At 42.8% G+C, this 20,762-nt stretch overlaps 1 protein-coding gene across 1 annotated transcript in view; it reads right to left on the bottom strand.

The window, feature by feature from the left end:
- The window catches only part of CHD7 (chromodomain helicase DNA binding protein 7), a 140,566-nt gene extending 120,097 nt beyond the window's left edge, over window positions 1-20,469 (bottom strand). The window contains 2 exon segments of the mRNA XM_033155291.1: window positions 17,868-17,969; window positions 20,218-20,469. The gene's annotated coding sequence lies outside the window, so the exon portion shown is untranslated.
- Window positions 20,470-20,762: the final 293 nt, after the last annotated feature.

Here is a 20,762-nt window from a genome sequence, read left to right as displayed (position 1 = left end):
ACTTGAAAAGCCACAGGTGGTCAAGAAATATTTCCCCTATCTCTCTCCTGAAAGATGTAATCATACAGGGCAACCAAAGCAGTTTCCATACAGAAGAATCACTATGCGAATACAGCACCAAGTTATTAGAGAAGCTGGGGGGGGGTTGTCTTTACATAGAAAAAAGTAGAGCCATCTATGATGAAACACATACATTCAAACCCAGTTTAAGTAGTAGTGCAGCCTCAACACTGTTGCCTGATAAAACAAGTGGATTTGGACAATGTACAAGCTTGTTTGTGTCACTGACTACAATTCTAGCTAAGTTCACAACTTTCATTCATACATTAATATTACAACACTTGATACAGTCTGTAATACGAGACTTGAAATGCAAAAGCAGTTAGTTGCTGGTTCTGCCTAGATTCTGGCTGCAGGCTCAACACCAACATCTTTTTGGCACCTGGTAAATACCGTATTTTCCGGCGTATAAGACGACTGGGCGTATAAGACGACCCCTAACTTTTCCAGTTAAAATATAGAGTTTGAGATATACTCGACCGCAGATTCTCCACCCGGCGTATAAGACGACCCCCGACTTTTGAGAAGATTTTCCTGGATTAAAAAGTAGTCTTATACGCCAGAATATACAGTACATTTCTTTTCTCCCGGACACCTGAGTGTTTATTTTTTTCCCTTTGCAACAGCTGGTGGTGTATAAATTTCCTTTGGCGGCTATCCATTGTAGTCATATCTAGGCTAGGGGATGGTGGAATTTTTTCTGTTTGGTTACCACATATAGTGCTTCACTTTTACTTTTCTTGTTTTTGATATGTTGCATTGTGTATTTTAAGTCACTTTGTGATGCTTGTGCAAAGTGACTAGTAAGTTTAATAAACAATAATATGTACATGGAACACCTTAAAGGTAAAGGTAAAGGTACCCCTGACCGTTCGGTCCAGTCGCGGATGACTCTGGGGTCATGACGCTCATCTCACTCTATAGGCCGAGGGAGCCGGCGTTTGTCCGCAGACAGCTTCCGGGTCATGTGGCCAGCATGACTAAGCCGCTTCTGGCGAACCAGAGCAGTGCGTGGAAACGCCATTTACCTTCCCGCCGGAGCGGTACCTATTTATCTCCTTGCACTTTGACGTGCTTTCTTAACTGCTAGGTGGGCAGGAGCTGTGACCCTCACCTCGTTGTGGGGATTCGAACCGCCGACCTTTCGATCGGCAAGCCCTAGGCTCTGTCCAGTTCAGATACTGATGTTTGATAGGTCCAAAACCTTTAAAAAAGGAACCAGCTGAGCTATGCTGGAGACCAAACAGCTGCTAGTGAACAAGCAGCTGTGGTATGAACGATAACTATGTTGTCTATAGCTTATAAGGCTGGGAAATGCGGACAAGACCATAAAACTGAATCACAATCAATTATCACCATGCAACTACCACTCAACTCAAACAAACAAGAACCTAAATTGAAAGATCTCTCTAAATCAGCAAGCTTATTACAGGTGAACACTCCCATTGGCAGTCCAATGGAAATTTTGGAGTATAGGACTAGAAAATCTTTACATTTGTCACCATACCATAGTACTACAATAAGCCTCTCTTCACAAGACTTGTGTGAATGTCTTCATTTTGACTGTCCTGAACGAACTGATAATAAACTTCATAGTGAGATTCCAAGCTGAGAGGGAAATAAAAGTTTCTCTCCCTTAACTAATCACATCCTTCCTAAATTATCAATTTCCAAAAAAATCAAACATCAAAGTTCTTTAGCCTTTCCTCACATGAAAGATATCCCAACATCCAGGAACACACAAATGCAGGGAGAAGTTTTATAGAGCATTAACAAGAAATATAAGATTCAGTTCCCTGTTCATGGCATCTACAGCAATTATGCTCTTAACACTCAGCATTCTTCCAGAAAGGTAGCATTTATTTTGTATCATTAATATGCACCACCTTCCTCAACATGATAAGAGTCAGATTATTTTGATTCTATATAATCAATTCCTGGGTAAATAATGCCCATTCATTCCATAATTGCCGTAACTGCTTACTCAAAAGACTGATACACATTATCATGGCTGGAAACCAGTGCTGAAGCCAACCGATCACTGAAAAGAATGCACAGCTATGTATAAAATTTAAAACAGACTCAAATGCAAAAGCAAGCAACAATAAACTAGAAAATGAAAATAGGAAAGACCAAGCCAAGACTTGAAAGTAGTTACTATGCAGGGAAAGGTAACAGAGAAAAGATCTGAGATCAAGTGCTATGAAATCACTTACCACAATTGTTAGCCAGTGCTTGGACCAATCCTTCAAAAAGCAGCCCAAATGTCCAAGTTATAACCATACACAAAAATCCACAGGAATGATGAAATTTGCACCAAGACTTAAAAGAGTAAAGCAAACCTAAAGGAAAAGTGTGCTCAACCAAGTGTGGCAAGGGGGTGTGAATGTTGTTATGATATAAAATTTATGACAAACTCCCTGTGTGTAGAACTCCCAACTCTGCAAAGAAAATCTTCAGAATTCTACAAAATCAGAAATGGAATATAACTACATGGGGTCATAGTACATTTGGTTAACAGGGTATTAAGATGTCATATTTTGTTTAGGAATCTCTCACCAAAATAGTTCAGTCTTGTACTTCACATATACACAATTTAATGGAAGAATTGTAACAGTCGTTTTTTCTATGGTTTACAGACGCTATATCCTCTTAGGAATCAAAGAAACACACCATTTTTATTTTTCACATACTTCTACCATAAAAAACAAGGTAAGGAACCAAATACTTTGAAAAGCCACTTGGGCACATATATAAGCACGAGACTTTAAAACTTCCTGTAATAATAATTTATTTGATGTTGTTGAATTATGACCTTTAGTGAATGATACTTTATAATTCTGTTTAAAACCTTACATAACTTGTTTGATGTTGTTTAAAATGTTCAATTTTGAAACTTGATGTACTCTGTGCTATTTAATACTATTTGATATTGCCAGCTGAAGAAGGCATCCATGCCGAAACGGGGCCCTGTCCTGGTCTCCCTGGTTTACACCTGACACGCATTGGAGAAGCCCTGACAGCCATCTCTAAAAGACTTTAAAGAAAACTTTCATATGAAACTATTTGTTGTTTAAGACTGTAATTCTTTACAGAATTGATAATACGTTTGGAATTACTTATGAGTAAACGCATGTTTTTTTGTTAAAACTTTGGCCAGAGTTCTTATTTGGTTTCATTACAATTTATTTGGCAATAAGAACTCCAACTTCTTTCACAGCAAACAAACCAAGCAGGCTAGCTGCCACAGAATGGAACCCCTCTTCTTCATGCCCTTTATCGAAATGCAGTGGGCTCCTGGAGGAGCACCAGGGCTTTATCCCACCACTCCCAGCAAGTTAAAAGTGTCTCTATGGGGCTATTTACAAAACTGTGACAGATAAAATGGTGATGTTATTAACCAGCTAATAGAAATTTCAAATGTTTTATACTCAACCTCCTAAGGAGGAAACACTGATGCTTCTAACAATCTATAAATGTTTGTGCACGCACCTCACATCTGCCCCCAGAATTCTTCAGAAATTGTTATACAGTCATACCTCGGGTTGTGCTCGCTGTGGGTTGCGCATTTTCGGGTTACGGACGTGCCGAACCTGGAAGTACCGGAACGGGTTACTTCTGGGTTTCGGCGCTTTGAGCATGCGCAGAAGCGCCGAATTGCATCACACGCGTGCGCAGACGCAGCACTGCAGGTTACAGACACTGCGGGTTGTGAACGTGCTTCCCGCACGGATCACGTTCGCAACCCGAGCATCCACTGTATGCCTGGAACCCTAATCAAATCTATTGCCACCCCAACTTGGTTTACCATCTATTCTAGCCTGATGAAGAGTTGTAGAGAACTCTCACAAGAACACACTCTTGTGTACATTTTCTGTTGGCCTACTGAAAGTGTTGTTCTAAAAGTAGATTTAAAAAGCTTTCTTATAGGCTAACATAGTTCCCTTTACTTTTTGCATTCACACTATACTTATGTTGCAAGCAACCCACAGAATGTTTGTTTTGTTGTTGTTGTTCAGTCGTTCAGTCATGTCCGACTCTTCGTGACCCCATGGACCAGAGCACGCCAGGCACGCCTATCCTTCACTGCCTCTCGCAGTTTGGCCAAACTCATGTTAGTAGCTTCGAGAACACTGTCCAACCATCTCGTCCTCTGTCATCCCCTTCTCCTTGTGCCCTCCATCTTTCCCAACATCAGGGTCTTTTCTACGGAGTCTTCTCTTCTCATGAGGTGGCCAAAGTACTGGAGCCTCAACTTCAGGATCTGTCCTTCTAGTGAGCACTCAGGGCTGATTTCTTTATGAATGGATATGTTTGATCTTTTTGCAGTCCACGGGACTCTCAAGAGTCTCCTCCAGCACCATAATTCAAAAGCATCAATTCTTCGGCGATCAGCCTTCTTTATGGTCCAGCTCTCACTTCCGTACATTACTACTGGGAAAACCATAGCTTTAACTATACGGACCTTTGTTGGCAAGGTGATGTCTTTGCTTTATAAGCTGCTGTCTAGGTTTGTCATTGCTTTTCTCCCAAGAAGCAGGTGTCTTCTAATTTCGTGACTGCTGTCACCATCTGCAGTGATCATGGAACCCAAGAAAGTGAAATCTCTCACTGCCTCCATTTCTTCCCCTTGTATTTACATAGTTCCCTTTACTTTTTGCATTCACACTATACTTATGTTGCAAGCAACCCACAGAATGTTTGTTATAGGGCGTCATATAAATAATGCTGTTTGACCATCTTTGAAAAGCGAGTTACGTACTATTTTTATAGTATTTTAATCAGGGTTTATTGCTGTTTCATAAACCATTATATGCTGGTGTACACACAAGCTTTTCAAGTCACAAGACATTGAAAATATAATTTTATATCAAGGTCACTAAATTCAGCCCATTATGACTACATGGTAGGTTATGTGATGGGGTAATATTTGGCAGTTAGCTCCTAAATCCCACTGACACCTATCCAGATAGTTTGCCTTTTTAATTATCCCATTTGTGGTAAAGTGATTCATAGATGTTCCTATACCGAGCTTGTTTTATGACACTGCAAAGGATTAGTTCAATGATGGGCTGAATCTATATTGGGGTGAAGATGAAACAAGAGTGGTTATTATTCCTGGACTGGTAGGTAGAGTAGAGATTTAAAACAGCAGCATAAAAAGGAAGCTAGGTCACATAGCACAGACAAGCTGGCTGGGTTTGCAGCAGTTTGGTGAGCATTAAAAACATGGCTACCTAAGCAACATATTTAACAGTGAGAAGGGACCTGCAAAGCACACATGCCCCGCCCCCACAACATATACTGGTGAATATAGATCTGTATCGACTCTTAGCTAAATCAAGAAAACCTCCTACCTGTATGTCAAGAGATACGCTTGACCACAGCTAGCATATTGATTTGAGCTCAAAGAGTATGTTGCTCTTGGGGCTTTGCCACAGCTCTTGCCACTGTTAACTTTAGCTTAAACTGAAGAAAAGCTAAATGGGATGTTGTGTGCCTAATGGCAAACTGAGTTGCCATCCTGACAGCTAATGCAATGCCTTTAGTCCCAAAGTGTCCAGGAACCCAATTAAAAAATGCACATGACAGTCCAACAAAATGAAGGGTCTCAATATGTATCAATACATCACCCAGGACCAGTATGAGGGCCAGTATGAGGTTGCTTCACCTGGCTGTATATTCAGGTGAAACAGCAGCCACTCAAGTACCTCTGCCAAGGGGGCTTCTCAGCTAATCAAGCCCCCCCCCCAGCCAGGTGGGGGCTTAAACTGCTCTGTTGAGGGGCACAGAGGGGTACACCCCTCAGTGGAGAAGTATAAAGAAATCACCCACCTATGCCAAAGCGGCACCACCACCTGAGGCTGCTGCCACCTTAGCATGGGCAGATGCCAAGGCGGGGGCTAATGCATATCTCTCCCTTATTGGTCTCTACAGTCACAGCAACCACTGTACAGTGGTACTTCGGGTTACATACGCTTCAGGTTACGTACTCCACTAACCCAGAAATAACGCTTCAGGTTAAGAACTCTGCTTCAGGATAAGAACAGAAATCGTGCTCTGGCAGCGCAGCGGCAGGTCCCATTAGCTAAAGTGGTGCTTCAGGTTAAGAACAGTTTCAGGTTAAGAACGGACCTCCAGAAGAAATTAAGTACGTAACCAGAGGTACCACTGTAACTTTCAAATGGTTTGACTTTACTCCCAGTGTTGCACTCTTACATTGTCTCTCCAGACAGATGGATGCCAACAACAACAAAATTATAGCATTAACTTCCCTAAAACAAAGCTCAGAAGGGTATTTATGTTAATTACAAAAAAAACAAGTTAGCTCATTATTGTAAAGCCATTTAAAAAACATTTTAAAAATTGTGATGTAACTTTACAAGCAGGCAAGGTAAGCAAACAATTCACTGAAGAAGTTTCATTTATTTTTGTCTCTGTAACTGCAGGTCAGCCAACATTTGAAATCATCAAAGGAAAAACAGTTATGTCTGATGTTATATTCAACTAAAAGACTTTGTGTGACAGCTAGAGATGAGGACTGTGTGTCTGATGAAGTGTGTCCACCTCATACACTTTGCAATGACTGGCACAGCATAGTAGCTAGAGCAGCAGTGGGGAACCTCTGGCCTGTGGGCCTAATTAGGCCAGGCATGGGATGCAGGTTGGCCAGCAAGGCCTTTCTCACAAACCACAGCCACATGGCTCACATCTGACATCACAAGTGACATCACATGTGAAGGGGTACAGACGTGGTACAAAGAAACAAAGGGAGTTTAAAATGAGATCCAGATTATTCCTTTGCAAGCAAGGCTCCCTGTCAGCCCTGATCAGCTAATACTTGCTGACAGAGAGCCCCACTGGGATTGGCTGATTCGTCACCAGAACTCCCTAGACCAGCCGAAAGGGCTGGAGGAAGTGCTCTGGATCCAAACCACTTCCTCTGCAGAGTTGGGTGAAACAGGGAAACCAATAGGGACTGGATTCAGAAGCAGAGAATTGGGTGAAATGAAATGGGGAATGCTATAGTAAAAGTACAAAATAGTTTGAAGGTGAAACAAAGGTAGCAGGCTGTAAGGACTACAACCAGATAATCATGTAAACAGTGCTGAACACTTAAAAAGTGCTATACATATATTATACACAAGACTACTTGATACATCTCTTGGTCTTTGCTGGTTTTTTCTGCAACAGACTACATTTACACAGCTACCTCTTGGAAGGATGTGGAGAAGGAGGGAGGCGGAAGAGAGAGAGAAAGAGAGAGAGAGAGCGCACGCAGCTGCAAGGATGGCAAAGTTCGATAAATCCACTTGCAAATACCTCTCCCTCATCTGGCAAACACCTGTGCTTCCACCCAAAGCCCTGCTTGGCAGGGTGGGGGGGAATACCTCTCCTTTTCTCCTTGGTTCTCTGGGGAGGAAAGTAAAGGTACTTTTCCTCCTGAAACTTGGACTTCTATTTCTTTGCTTTTCCTAAAGCACAGCAACACCTCACAGCTGCTTTCTGCGAAGAAGACTGACAGGAATGGAGAGAGACTACACTTCCTTTTTTTTCTCTGTGAAGAAAACAAGGGGCAGTGTCCCTTCTTCAGTTTTTACAGGATACAGCAAGGAGATACTGCTGCTAGTGCAGCAGGGTGAAAAGCCCAACTCAGGAAAAGAAAATGTGGCTTTGCTCTGAGTTGAGGATTTCACAAAAAACAAAATCTGGACCTCACTGCTCTGTTACCTCTTGGGGAGGGGGAGACTAATGAGAGGAAATAAAAGCCACCTTCTTTATTTGATGCACCCATGAGGAAAAGTGGTTTCTTTCCCTCCCATTAGTCCCCCCTTTCAGCTGTCTCTTTTGCAAAACCTCAACTCATGGGGAGGGGGGAATACCCTCTTCTCTCTTCAAAGGAGAATAGGGAAGAAAGGCTATATGGCTTTCTTTCTGCAAGTTATGCTAAAGGAAACAAAATAATAATACAAGAAGCACCCTTCTTTTCTCCACTAAGAGCAGTTTCCCTCCCTAGCAGGCTTTAGGAGGAAGCACCAGCTGAATATTGCTGTGGCTTTTTGCAACTTGTGGGATGGAAGCCTCTCCTCTCCTCTCTCCATCACCCCATTTACAGGAAAATAGTGGCAGTTTCCTGGCTGGGAATACATGTCCCCTCTCAGCCCAATGCTGCAATGGGAATGAAAGTGCTATGTTTCTTCATTTGTGTCTGTGTGTGTGCTCTGTCCTATCCATTCTCAAAGAAATCAGCCCTGAGTGCTCACTGGAAGGACAGATCCTGAAGTTGAGGCTCCAGTACTTTGGCCACCTCATGAGAAGAGAAGACTCCGTAGAAAAGACCCTGATGTTGGGAAAGATGGAGGGCACAAGGAGAAGGGGACGACAGAGGATGAGATGGTTGGACAGTGTTCTCGAAGCTACTAACATGAGTTTGGCCAAACTGCGAGAGGCAGTGAAGGATAGGCGTGCCTGGCGTGCTCTGGTCCATGGGGTCACGAAGAGTCGGACACGACTGAACGACTGAACAACAACAGTGTGCTCTGTACATGCAGTGGATGAAATGCATGTGTGGCTGTTTTGGCCACGAGCATTGCTGACAAAAGGCTCATATCTTTCAAGCCTTGTCTATTCCCTGCAATCCCTATTGCTCATCCACTCATTCACCTCTCCCTTTTCCCGCTTGCCCACTCCTCCCTCCATTGGTACTGTCCTCTTGGCGCAGACAGAAGTAGCACTGAGATTCTATCCCAGCTCCATCTGTTAGTAATTACAACAAGTAAAGTCATATGTCGCTCCTCCTAGCTCAGGTAAAAGAGCTGCAACAATATGCCTGTGCATGGTGTTTCGTCAGGAAGGAAGGGATGTGAGAGCTGGACCACTCTCACAGAAGGAAGATTTGTTCATCTCTTTTTTTTCTCTTAAGGTAACCCAGAATGGAAATATCAACTCTTATCCCTCAAAGATTCCATAACTCAGCACAAACTTTCTATAAGCAAAGCAGTGGTGCCTGACATGTTGCATCACTTTACTAATTATGGAAATATAACTTTTGCATGTATTAGTGATTCAAGGACATGCTCATAAAACACGCAGAAGTTGCTAACTGTAAGTCAGACCAATTCCTACACATACTAATCCTGCCGAGCACTGATACAGTACTTTGCCTTCCATGCAGGGAATATTCCACACCATACTTGGATGGAAGCAACTTAGTCACAGTTCCCTACAACCTTTAAAGCTACAAATGCAGTCCTCTATAGCAACTTCTTTATACAATACAAAAAGGTCTACCAGTTGGATTTTATTATTATTATTTTGGCTTAGAATTGCATTATTGCTCAGCTAATCAGAAGCAGATAGTTAGGATCATTATCCATTACACAATAAAATGAAGTGTTATGCTTATTGTTACCAACTTATGTTTCATTTCTACCAACCCCCTAGTTCACATATGTAGCACTTTCATATTATCAGCTTTGTGAAACCTACTGAAACAGTTCAAATAAGATAGACTTTATAGCTAATGAGTGATAGCCACAGAGTAGTTCACACATTCAAATAACTATTTCACAGGCTACTTCTTAATTCAAATACAACATTTATACAAAAATAGGAATTTTAGCGTATACTGCACTTTCCACATATCAAGCCACCTTCATTCCTTGGGGGCACAATTCAGAACTGCATTCTTTTTTTGCCTAGTGATGGTTCATGCATGTGTATATAATTCAGACTAAAAAGATGAACTAACTCTAAGTTGTATCTAAGGTACTTGATCTTTGATAGATCATTCACAAAGGGAAGTGGATCATGATGTTTCAGTCATCAAGTAATAAATATGCATGTGTAAACAATCCCCTTTTAGCTTTCAGCTTAGTCTCACAGTAGTCACATGGTCATTCCAGTATGACCAGAGCTCACTCTAAGGCAACCTTTATCACTTCTAGGCCACAAAGCAAGATATCCACATTTCTAACCATTTCCTAAACTAGTCAAAGGACGATTTCCATTTTCAAAATTTATCATCCTGCTTAATGTTGAATCTGTAAATCTGTCCCAAGATTTACCCCATTTATACAACTACTTGCTACATTGAATGCCTATTTTCAAGACTGTGAAGCCTTTAGCAGTCAGGTCTTAATACAACATTAAAATGCTTAGAATAAATTTATGTAAGATGTTCATCCCTAACTTGACTGATATATTAATGTTATTTAAGTACCTACTGTCAATTTCTATTACTCTAGAGAACTATGACTACATAACACTGCAAGTGCTCAGTCTATACTGAAATATGTTACAGTTGCACTGATTGGAAACTTTCCATTTCAACCACGTTCAGGACAATCCAAGAGTGGCTTCGTGGATTTTTCAACAGATTTTCCAATTCATACAATCACATTTTACCTCATCTTCATGTACTATGTGACATTAGCATATATGGCAAGCCCAAACGGCATATTAGTACAGTGGTACCTGTACTAAGTCCATTTGACTTCCAAACATTCGGAAACCAAGGCGCAGTTTCCGAATGGCTGCAGGAACCTATTTAGAGCTTTTGCGCATGCGCTGCAACCCAGAAGTAACCCGTTCTGGTACTTCCGGGTTCGGCGCGGTGCACAACCCGGAAACACACAACCTGAAGCGGCCGTAACCCAAGGTATGACTGTATATGCCAATGAATTTAAATAAGCAACAACGTAACCACAATTTCATGCAAACACAACATAAACAGTCCTTCAGGAAACAACTGGAAATAAACCACCAGCTTTGATTATGATAGCAATGATATCTTTCCATGCTCCATTAACAAAACATCCAAATATACTCCAGTTTAAACAACTCCAGTGGCAAAGCTGGAAAAGTTATCCGCCAAAACTGGAACTATAGCCTGACAGTCCATTTTAGGTGTAATTTTCCCACCTAAAGCTTTTCCAGCCCTTATAAAAGTTTTAACAGCAAGATTAGGGAGTAAAAGCTCCTTGCTGCCATGAGAATTCTCCAATTGCCCTGGAAAGGCACAACAAAAAAGTACCAACAAATCTACAGTTTACTCTTCATGTAATATCCATAGCTGTCAACTTTTCCCTTTTCTTGTGAGGAATCCTATTCGGAATAAGGGAATTTCCCTTTTAAAAAAGGGAAAAGTTGACAGCTATGGTAATATCCATTTCTCTTTTTAGGATAGAAGTTTGTGGATCATATACATGACTCAATAATATTCATTCAGGGAAGTTTCTTTTGCTTTTGTTCTCAGGTAAGACGCAAAATATTTTCCCCAAGTTACTTCTCTGTCTAGAATTCTATTCCAATGAATTTTCTGCTGCAGCTGTTGCTTCTTCCTTTAATTCCAGCTTTAGGTTGAAGACTTTAGACCAGATGTGGTCATCCATTGTTGCTGAACTACAACTCCCATCATCCCTGGCTACTGGTCATGCTTGTTTGAGCTGATGGGAGTTGTAGTTCAGAAACATCTGGCAGGCCAAATGTTCCCTACACCTGCTCTACCACACTCAGCCTACCACCGCCTCTTTGTCAAAAAAGTATTTTCACCTGTTGTTATTGACTGAACCAAATAATATACAGTCTTTTCCATTTCCCTTATTTTGGGGAGAGGTGTGGGCAAGGCTGTATACAGTGGCACGTCCAGTTGCGGAAGGGATCCATTCTGGAGGTCCAGCCAGATCCCAAGGTTTTTGCAACTGGAGAGACCGCTTCTGCACACGCACACACGGTGGTAGAGTGCTTCTGTGCGTGCACGCACGCATGGCAAAAACCCGGAAATATACTTCCGGGTTTGCCGTTTACATAACCGGAGGGATACATAAGCGGAGGTATGACTGTACCTTGCAAATATATCCAGTGATATAATTGGCTGGCACATGCCTGAGCCTGAAAAGTTAAGAAATGTGATCAAGCAGAAGGGGGAAGAGTAGGCAAGAGGAAGAAGCAAAGTATTGGGAATTGAAAATGAGAATGAGGTCAATGGTAGAAGGGGCAGCTGACATAAATTCCAATTTTGTCAACAGTTAGGTATATACAAATGATGGCCAAGCCAGACAAGCTGGAAATACTAGGGAAAATTTAGGGGAAAATACAGTACTGTATAATACTAGGGAACATTTAGGGGGAAATACAGTATTGATAACCTCAAATACCTATCCAGGTAAATCTGGTTGATCCAATGCAATACTATTTATATTCTTACAGTTAGCTCTATGAAGCAACTAACCAAGTCTAGTTTCCACATAATTCACCATCATATCTAGTGCATAAAATTTAAGTAAAAAAAAAAAACCCTGGTACAAAAATTCAGCATATTTTCCCCCCTAGTGCTAAAGCATTTCTGCCTACGTCAAAAAAGATAAACTTGGACAACCTCTTTGTACAATCTAATGCCAGAAAATGAGAGCTGACATCAGACAAACATCTACAATAGGCTTTTATTCTGTAGTCACTGTCAAGTTGTACAGGCAGATGACCATTTTGGGCAGGGGTTCCATTCCTGCTCCCCACACACATCAGAAGAGCACACATAAGCCCAGCCCAGCCCATTTTGGGGCAGCAACAAGGATGTGTGTGATTGTGTGTCAATCAGACATGCGTAAAATGGTTTCTGCTTGTATGTATACATGCATTATGTCTTTAGATTCTGAAGCTCAACACCTGTTCTGATAGTGTTTTTTAAAAATGATGTTTGCATCTCAATCCATGTGAAGCGCTACCATCTTTCCTTACACACAGCAACGTGATGCATGCACATTGCAGCTGATACTTTCAGAAATCAAAACGTTTAGAAATCAAATCAACATAATAATCTCTGTACACTTTTACACAAAGTGGTTTTTTAAAAAATAAAGCTTTTTGGGTAAAACCATTCATTTCTTACTTCAACAAGTCTTTCAAATCTGCTTGTTGAAAAATATCCAGCATTTGCAAACTGTGTCATGAAAACATCATAAACTGTAAGCAAAGGTTTAAAAGTAAAAATCTAATAAAGCATACTGACCAAAAAGAATAAATGTTGTAAAAACGAAGTATCTTCTTAAAAACAACCCAACTATGATTAGCTCTGAATTCTACCTTCAATAGCATCATTCATTGCACTGCAGAAACTATTTTAAACAGACAGTGCTGAATATCACATAATCTATAATAATTTGGATATCTATTAAAAACATAATTTCTTAAGACCTGAACTGTCACAAAATTCTGAATTTATATAACAGCCAAGAAAGAGACTTAGCCTGTAAATTTGGAGGGCATTCATTGCTGGATTCTCTACCAGCGGCAAGCCCAGTTCCAGGAAAGTAGCTTCTAACCACAGGAAACCCACCCACACCAAGTTTATGAAAAAGAATCTGTTATTAAAATTTTAGACACTGAAACTGAATTCAGCGGATTATGCTGCTAAAAAAAGATGTTTGAAATCAGTGCACTTCCTACTGCAATGGAACCATAGTTCGGTGGAAGAACATGTTTTTTATGCAGAAGGTCCCATGTTTCAGTCCCAAGCATCTCCAGCTACAGAGTCAGGTAGCAGGTAGTGAGAAGGATGTGGGGCCACTGCCAGTCAGAGGAAACGCTGAGCTATAAGAACAAACAGTCTGACCTGGTGTAAAGCACCTTACTACAAAGAAGTTATTGAAGAACTGCTCAAAGATTCTTATAACAGATAATTGCATCACACAGCAAATAGCCAAGCCACTTCCATCCTTCGGTTGTACTCCTTATGCTCCATTCCATGTAAGCTTAGAACCAAGGAGCTCCAACAAAATTATGTTGTATGCAGAATACATTCTGATGTCTATATTGTAATCTAGACTTTTATAGAGTGTCAGAAGATTTAAAACAATTAACTACTACATATTCCCTAGTTTTATGTTTACTGAATCAAAAAGTGCTAGGAGCTAATCAGCTTGTGTACACTTAGGAACATCTTTAAGAGGTTTATTATATTTAAGGTTTTGCAATGTATTCTAAGTTACAGAATACTTAATTTAGAAAATTGATGTGTAGAAATCAGTAATTCATTAAAGCATAAGTACCACTCCCCTACACCAGCCACTAATTCTCAGGGGGAAAAACATGTGTCGTATTTTGGTTCTGCGCTGCAGTATACCATGAAACAGAAGATGTGTTTTGGTCTGCAAGCAAAAAAGAAAAGAAAATTCTGCAAAATATTAAAATAGGGTAAATGGCCACAACAAACTGGACCAAATATAATTTCTACATAAAAAGCTACTGTATGGGTGGTGTCCAAAGCCATCTTTCAGGGGAAGAAGAAAATAATCTTTCTGCAGGCTGGGGGATCTCTGGGGCAGATTTAAGGTGACATGAGGGATGCAGGACAGGAATACCTGAAATTTGCCACCTGTCCCCATTCCACTGGGATATCCTTCGTCACCAGATGGACAATACTGGATACCACAAGGCTGCAGTCCTAATGTACCTGTTAGAAAGCTTCATTGATATGCTAGTAGTAATGATTTGTGAGTAGACTTGGATAGTATCAGGATGCAGGCCTATGTAACCTAGCCAGTTACTGAAGTTTCCCTTGTGCATTTCACTAGTAGATACAGTTGTACCTTGGAAGCAGAACAGAATCTGTTCCGGAAGTCCGTTCAACTTCCAAAAGAACGTTCACAAACAGGAGCACTCACTTCCGGGTTTGCGGTGTTCGGGAGCCAAAACATTTGACTGCTAAGGCATTCATCAAACAAGGTACGACTGTAATTACTTTTGGAGTTAAAACTGTTATGAATTATCAGAGCAGTGTGGTACAACCAACTATTTTGAAATCAACATAGTAAATGGTGTCTTATCTGCTTATGACTTTGGCCTTATCTACATATGGAAAGAAAGCTGGGCTCATCCATACAGATCCAACAATAGCCTACTAATTCTGTGTGGCACTGTTACATATAGGAAACCTGAGTTCTGAAATAAAGACTAGTGCAATTCATACATTTTATAGCCACATTAGCCACTCTTTGATTTACTGGAACAGCAGCCCACAAACTGGACCAAGCCTGATAGCTAACTAAAATTTGCATTCATCAACAATCTTGCCTCTTCCCCAAGAAGGGAGAAGTCTTGACTGTGACATAAACCTGAGATTCATAAGATTCAAAGGCGATCCCCAATCCAACTCCCATCTCCAAGCTGGGTAGAAGGGAAGGGGCGTGTCCCTGTCATAATGTATCTCAAACAGATTAAGGAGTGCAAGATGTCCCGCTGCTTTCCAAGTCTTGGAGGCTGAGCATGAGATCAGAAAGAGCTCCTGCCCTTTTCTGGACTCCAGAAAAGGGAGATGGGGCAATCACCAAACTATAAAAGTGGTACCTCATCTATGCCTGAGCACAGGTGATCTGCAATTGAAGCCATTACTATTAGGAAGGGCCTATGTGAAGCCCTTACTGCTACAGTACAGCATTACTATCTAAGAGGTCAGCCTGTGTAATAAAATATTACTCTGCCTCATGCATCTTTGTCTGGAAATTAGAATATCTTCAAAGGATTCAGAAGTACAATACCTCTCAAATAAACAACATATCGCTGAAAGCATGTGCATAAATTACTTGCTTGCTATGGACAACCTTCGTGTGTCAGTAACAAATGTGGTTTCCTCATAAAGTGTAGATCGACCAAGCAGAAGACCTGATCCTGGGTTTCCACATTCAAAAAAGACCTGAGCCTACTACAGCACATCATCAAGTGGGGCTGATAGTGCAAACTTCATAAAAGACAAAACTACTTAGGAGCCACACTTTTACAACCTCTTATTTTTCCTTCTAAAACTTCAAACTCTGCACTGGCTTACTGGAAAAATATATCCATATACAGCTACTGCCAGAGGCCCACAAATTATGGATAGCCTTAGTAGCTGACCAAAATCTATGCTTGCCACCTTTCCCCGAAGAATAAGAGGCAGGTGGCTGCAGAACATCTAAGGCTCAGCATAAGGATGGTGGCAAGTCACCCAATTCTCTCCAGTGCCAAGCCAAAGAGAAGGGTGACAATTTTCCATGGCTTTGTCCTGACTTCAGAGCATTCAAAAAGCAGCAAACTCTCAGTGGTTTTCAAGTTTTTTCAGGCTCAGCATATCATAAGAGGAAGGACCAACTATTTCCAGAGCCAAGTTCAGACCATGCCACATTCAACTTTTTAACTGTTGATTGTTGGAAATCTTGATTGGATGTTGCTTCCCAGTAATCATACATGCCATTAAAAAGATATAATCACCACACTTGATTTTCATGCTCTTCTTATACAAACGTATGAAAAAGGCGATGTTTCAGAAGTTCCAATCTTGTAACTTAGCAAACATTTTAAAGCAAAATAAAACAAATAAATCAGCAGATTATCCCCTTCAAATAGTAAGAATAGATTGGGCCTTTCTTTTATTACCTTGCTTCTGTATTTAGAAAACTGTAAGATATTAAATTTCTATGCCCAAGCACCATACTTAGAAGCTGCAAAAAAAATTCTGTCAACATGCTTCAATAAAACAGTAATCAGCAACCAATATAAGCTCCTTGGATGCTTACAAAATAATATTTATTATGAAATTGAAATATTCTTGTAGCTGACTAGATTTGGTGGATTGGCTCAAATGAACCCTCCCTTCTGCTTATAGAACAGAACCTTTGAATCCAACTGAATCTGAAAAGCATTTCTAACGTATATCTGAAATAAGCTATAGTAGTGGACCTTAAAATAAGCTATTGGAATTGACTTAAAAACCACAGGTATTCTAGCCTTGTACAAGTACAATGCATTACCATTACATTTATATCTGATATTCTTCAAGACCACAGTGAAGTTGAAAAAAAAATCATTACACCAAAGTAATTCACTATGTATTAGTTTCTAAAGGTAATAAAAACCCTTCCTAGACTTACTATTTAAAGAAATCTTGCATGATTTTTAAGAGGCTAGCAAGAATCCCAAATTCTTTTTTGTTGTTATCTCAAATTTCAAGGATTAAAATAAGCAATAGAATACCCTTTGCAAATTAAATGGTTCAAAAATATGGTAGATATCTATCTTCCAGAAATAGTTGGTATTTTGTAGACTCTTTTGGTAACTAGAACAATTTACAATACATTGTTTGAAATAGGACATGTCCTATAAAAACTTGTGAATGTACAAGATGTTCATATGCTTAAGTAACAATTTGTCAGGAAATAAATTATACTCCAAATTAGTATTAAACTACTGTGATGAGAAGAAGTAAATGTCCCTTTTAAAAATAAGAACACGAATGACAGTCACCTGTTTCATACTTCAGAAATGGAGCCCACTACTTCAAACATAGTGAATTTGTAGAGCAGTTCAATTCTATTTTGGACAGGGTCTGGAGGGAGGGAAATGCTAAACCTTCCAAGCTCCTTCATGATTATTCAACTTTCTGTCCACTATTTATTAACAAATACTTCAAAATAAGATGTTTTGTTGTAAACGTTTGTACTCTGGATGGAAACTGCTCTTTCTGTGCCATCCTATAATGCAAGGTAGAATTCTCAAATGTACTCCAAGCATCCAGCTACATTTAGCTTTCAGCCTTTTTATTATCACTGTCAATGAATGGGGCCCTAGTCAAATTAAGCTGCCATTTTAGGTTAAAGACAAGAGCCTCTGTTGTTGTGCAACAGCAATACAAGAATACTCTAAGCAACAGACACAGCACTCTAATTGAAAAAAAATATGAACATCAATTCCTACAAAAAATAGTTAGCAACTGTGCTTTTTAACAACAACAACAACAACAACAACAACAACAACAACAACAACAAAATACTCACACATTACTGCAAACTAACTGAATTTGTAATTGGATAAATCGGCTACCCATGCTGCCTGGGTCACAGTCACTAAGATTTTTTGCCTCCGTTAGAATGGATGATCTGCAAGAAAACAAAAAATTGTTCAACTTTTATCTTCGGATTTGTAGTTATTGTAATATGAGATATAAAAGTGTATTTCCACCAGGAGAAAAGCTGGTGAGCTTCTATTTAAAATATATATTCTAAGGAACACATCTCCTAAGTGGGAGGGGGAGAGAAGGGCCATATTGGTTTGAAATTTTAAGTTTGCAAACAGAAATCTATGAGTAGCAAGTGGTCAAAAAGCTCACTGCAAATGAAAAAAAAAAAACTCACCAAGATCTGCTTGGAAAGCACATTCAGTACTACACCAAACAAAAGCAAGGCATAATAGAATGAGTTGGCTGTTGTATCTTAAAAATCTCTAGTATTCAAAGGAAACTCCCAGCGCGTTGCTACTTTTCTTTTGTCCATTGTCCGTTTTAAAGTACTTAAAAGGAAGGCGTGAGCACTATCCCAGAGTGATCTGGAGAAACTCATCCGATTTATTGCGTATGTGGTAAATCCCACGAGCTTAATGTCCCCCCCCCCGCCTGCCCCACCACTAGATTAAGGGGGTGCCTCCTAATACAGAAGGGTGTCCCTTATATAATGCTATCAGGAAAATGAATACAATATAATGATGGCTGCTCCTTCTCCCTGTGACCCACTAACACCTTCCCTACCCACCTCCAGAGTCCCCCCCCCGCACATCCCAAGCGTCCGCTTCCCACTTCCACCAGCCCCACATTCAGCACCCACCCACCAGAGCCAAGGAGAAACAAAATTCCCGGCCAACCCATTTCCCTTTATGAATCAAACCTAAACACATACACTCCCTGACCGCCTGGCCTCAAACCACCTTTTCCCGCTCACCCTCAAAATGGCCTTGGTTTCGGGAAGGAGGGGGGAAACTACGGCCACCAGGGAGACCTTCTCAGCGACCCGCTCTCGATCAGGGGAAAAGACAGAGAGGGGGAAGCGCGCAAGCGAAAGGAAGAGATCGCCCGGCGGGGGGGGGGGGAGAGGAGAAGAGAGGGAGAGAGACACACACACACAGAAAGGGAAGCAGACTTGGTCCGCGGGGTTAAGTCTCCTATTATGTTGTTGTTGCTGCTACTGCTATCGCCTCCGCCACCAGCCCCATCCAAGCTGCCTGGGGAGCGTCTCTCCCCCCCCCCACCACCACAAAAAAACCACACACACACACACACGCTTTCTTCTTGGGTTGTTGGAAAACAGTCGTGATCTCCTCTCCCTCCCGTGATTCCCGTTTCACTCCCACCGCCAGCCTCCCCGCTCCTCTCCAGCGAAGACAAATAACCCCGGCACAACCTCGTGCCTCTTCTCTTCTCTCGCCGCCGCCCCCACCACCACCACTCCTCCTCTATCATCACCTCCATTTCCTTGGGCTCTCTTCTCTTTCTCTCTCTCCTCCTCCTCCCATGGCTCCATGTGTCCGCGAGGAGCCCCCGGGTCAAGCTAGCAGGAGGCGGAGAGGGTGGAGGGGGGCGAAGCGGGCGGCCCCCGCACTTTGTTAGCGCTTGTTGTGCTGCCAGGGCCGGGAGCGCTCAGCGTGGCCAGCAGGGCGGGCGGGCGGAGGGGGGGGCGCCTTCCCGGGAGCCGCCGCGCTCAGCCCGTCGCCTCATCCCGCTCCCCGCGATCCGGCCCCCGCCGCCCCTCCTCCTCCTCCCGCGGAGACTTTCGCCCAACTTTTCCTCTCCTTTTAATCGCCCTCCAAAACTTGCGCTCGAGAAAAGGGAGGTGGGGGAGGGGAGAGGAGAGAGGTCAGGCGGAGAAGAGCCGCCAGGCTCGCTCCGGCTCCCGCTCTCACCGGCGTGTGTGTTCGCCTCTTCTTCTTCTCCTTCCTCCTCTTTCTTTTCTTTCTTTCCTTCCTCTCTCCCACCCACCCCCCGCTTTACATCCTGGGAAGCTTCCACGGCCGAGGGATGCACATGGACCAAAGAACCAGGCGAGGCTCGCCGACACACCGCGCGCCCCTCCGCTCCCCCCTCCCTCCGCCGGACCGGCTGTGGGCCGCGGACAGCCGCGCTCTCTTTGCCCGGCGGGCCGGCGCTGCCCTCTAGGCTGCTTCCGAGGCGGCTCTGAGGCGCGGGTCACTCACCGGGGTCAGGGCTGGCGCGGCGGAGGCGTCCTCGGGAGCGGACGGGGGGGGGGAGCGAAAGAGCCGGAGAGAGAGCGAGAGAGCGAGCGCCTCTCCCTCACAAACAAACAAACACGGAGAGAGAGAGAGAGAGAGAGAGAGAGACCCACACACGCGCACACGCACCGGGAGTTGGTTTCGGCCGGGCGGTCAAAGCGAGGCGGGCGGAGATCCTGACCAGGGCCGGCGAGAAGGGAGGGCGGGCGGGGGGTCAGCGAGGGTCTCCGGGTCTCCACCGGGTCCCGGGTCCGCTTCGCTCCTTTGTGTAATTTCACTCGATTCAAGTTTAATCCGATAGTTCCCGAGCGCGTCCGCAAAAGCCGAGCGACACACCAGCCAGCCAAGCGGCTGCCGTTGCTGCTACCGCCCCCTGCCTGTCCGCTCGTCCGCCCCCGTCGCTCGCTCTCTCGCTCGCTCCCTCCGCCCGCCACGAGGCGCGTCCCCGACGCCACTTGCCCTCTCTCCCCCTCCTTGCCTGCCTCCCGTGAACGAGCGAGCGAGCGGGGGGGGGGGAGAGGGAAGGAGGGAGAGTGCGCGCGCCCGCAAACCCCGCCTCACAAGGTTACACGTCATCAGCCACCGGCATAATTTATGCAAGAATCCAGCCTTCCTAAAAGGGCAGCGGGGGGAGGGGGTCAGGTCACTAACTCCCTCCTCCGCCGCTTTCTTTC

Source organism: Lacerta agilis, chromosome 7, assembly GCF_009819535.1.
Source record: "Lacerta agilis isolate rLacAgi1 chromosome 7, rLacAgi1.pri, whole genome shotgun sequence".
Taxonomy (NCBI): domain Eukaryota; kingdom Metazoa; phylum Chordata; class Lepidosauria; order Squamata; family Lacertidae; genus Lacerta; species Lacerta agilis.
Note: the sequence above shows the minus strand (reverse complement) of the source record. Positions and strands in the feature narration are given on the sequence as shown.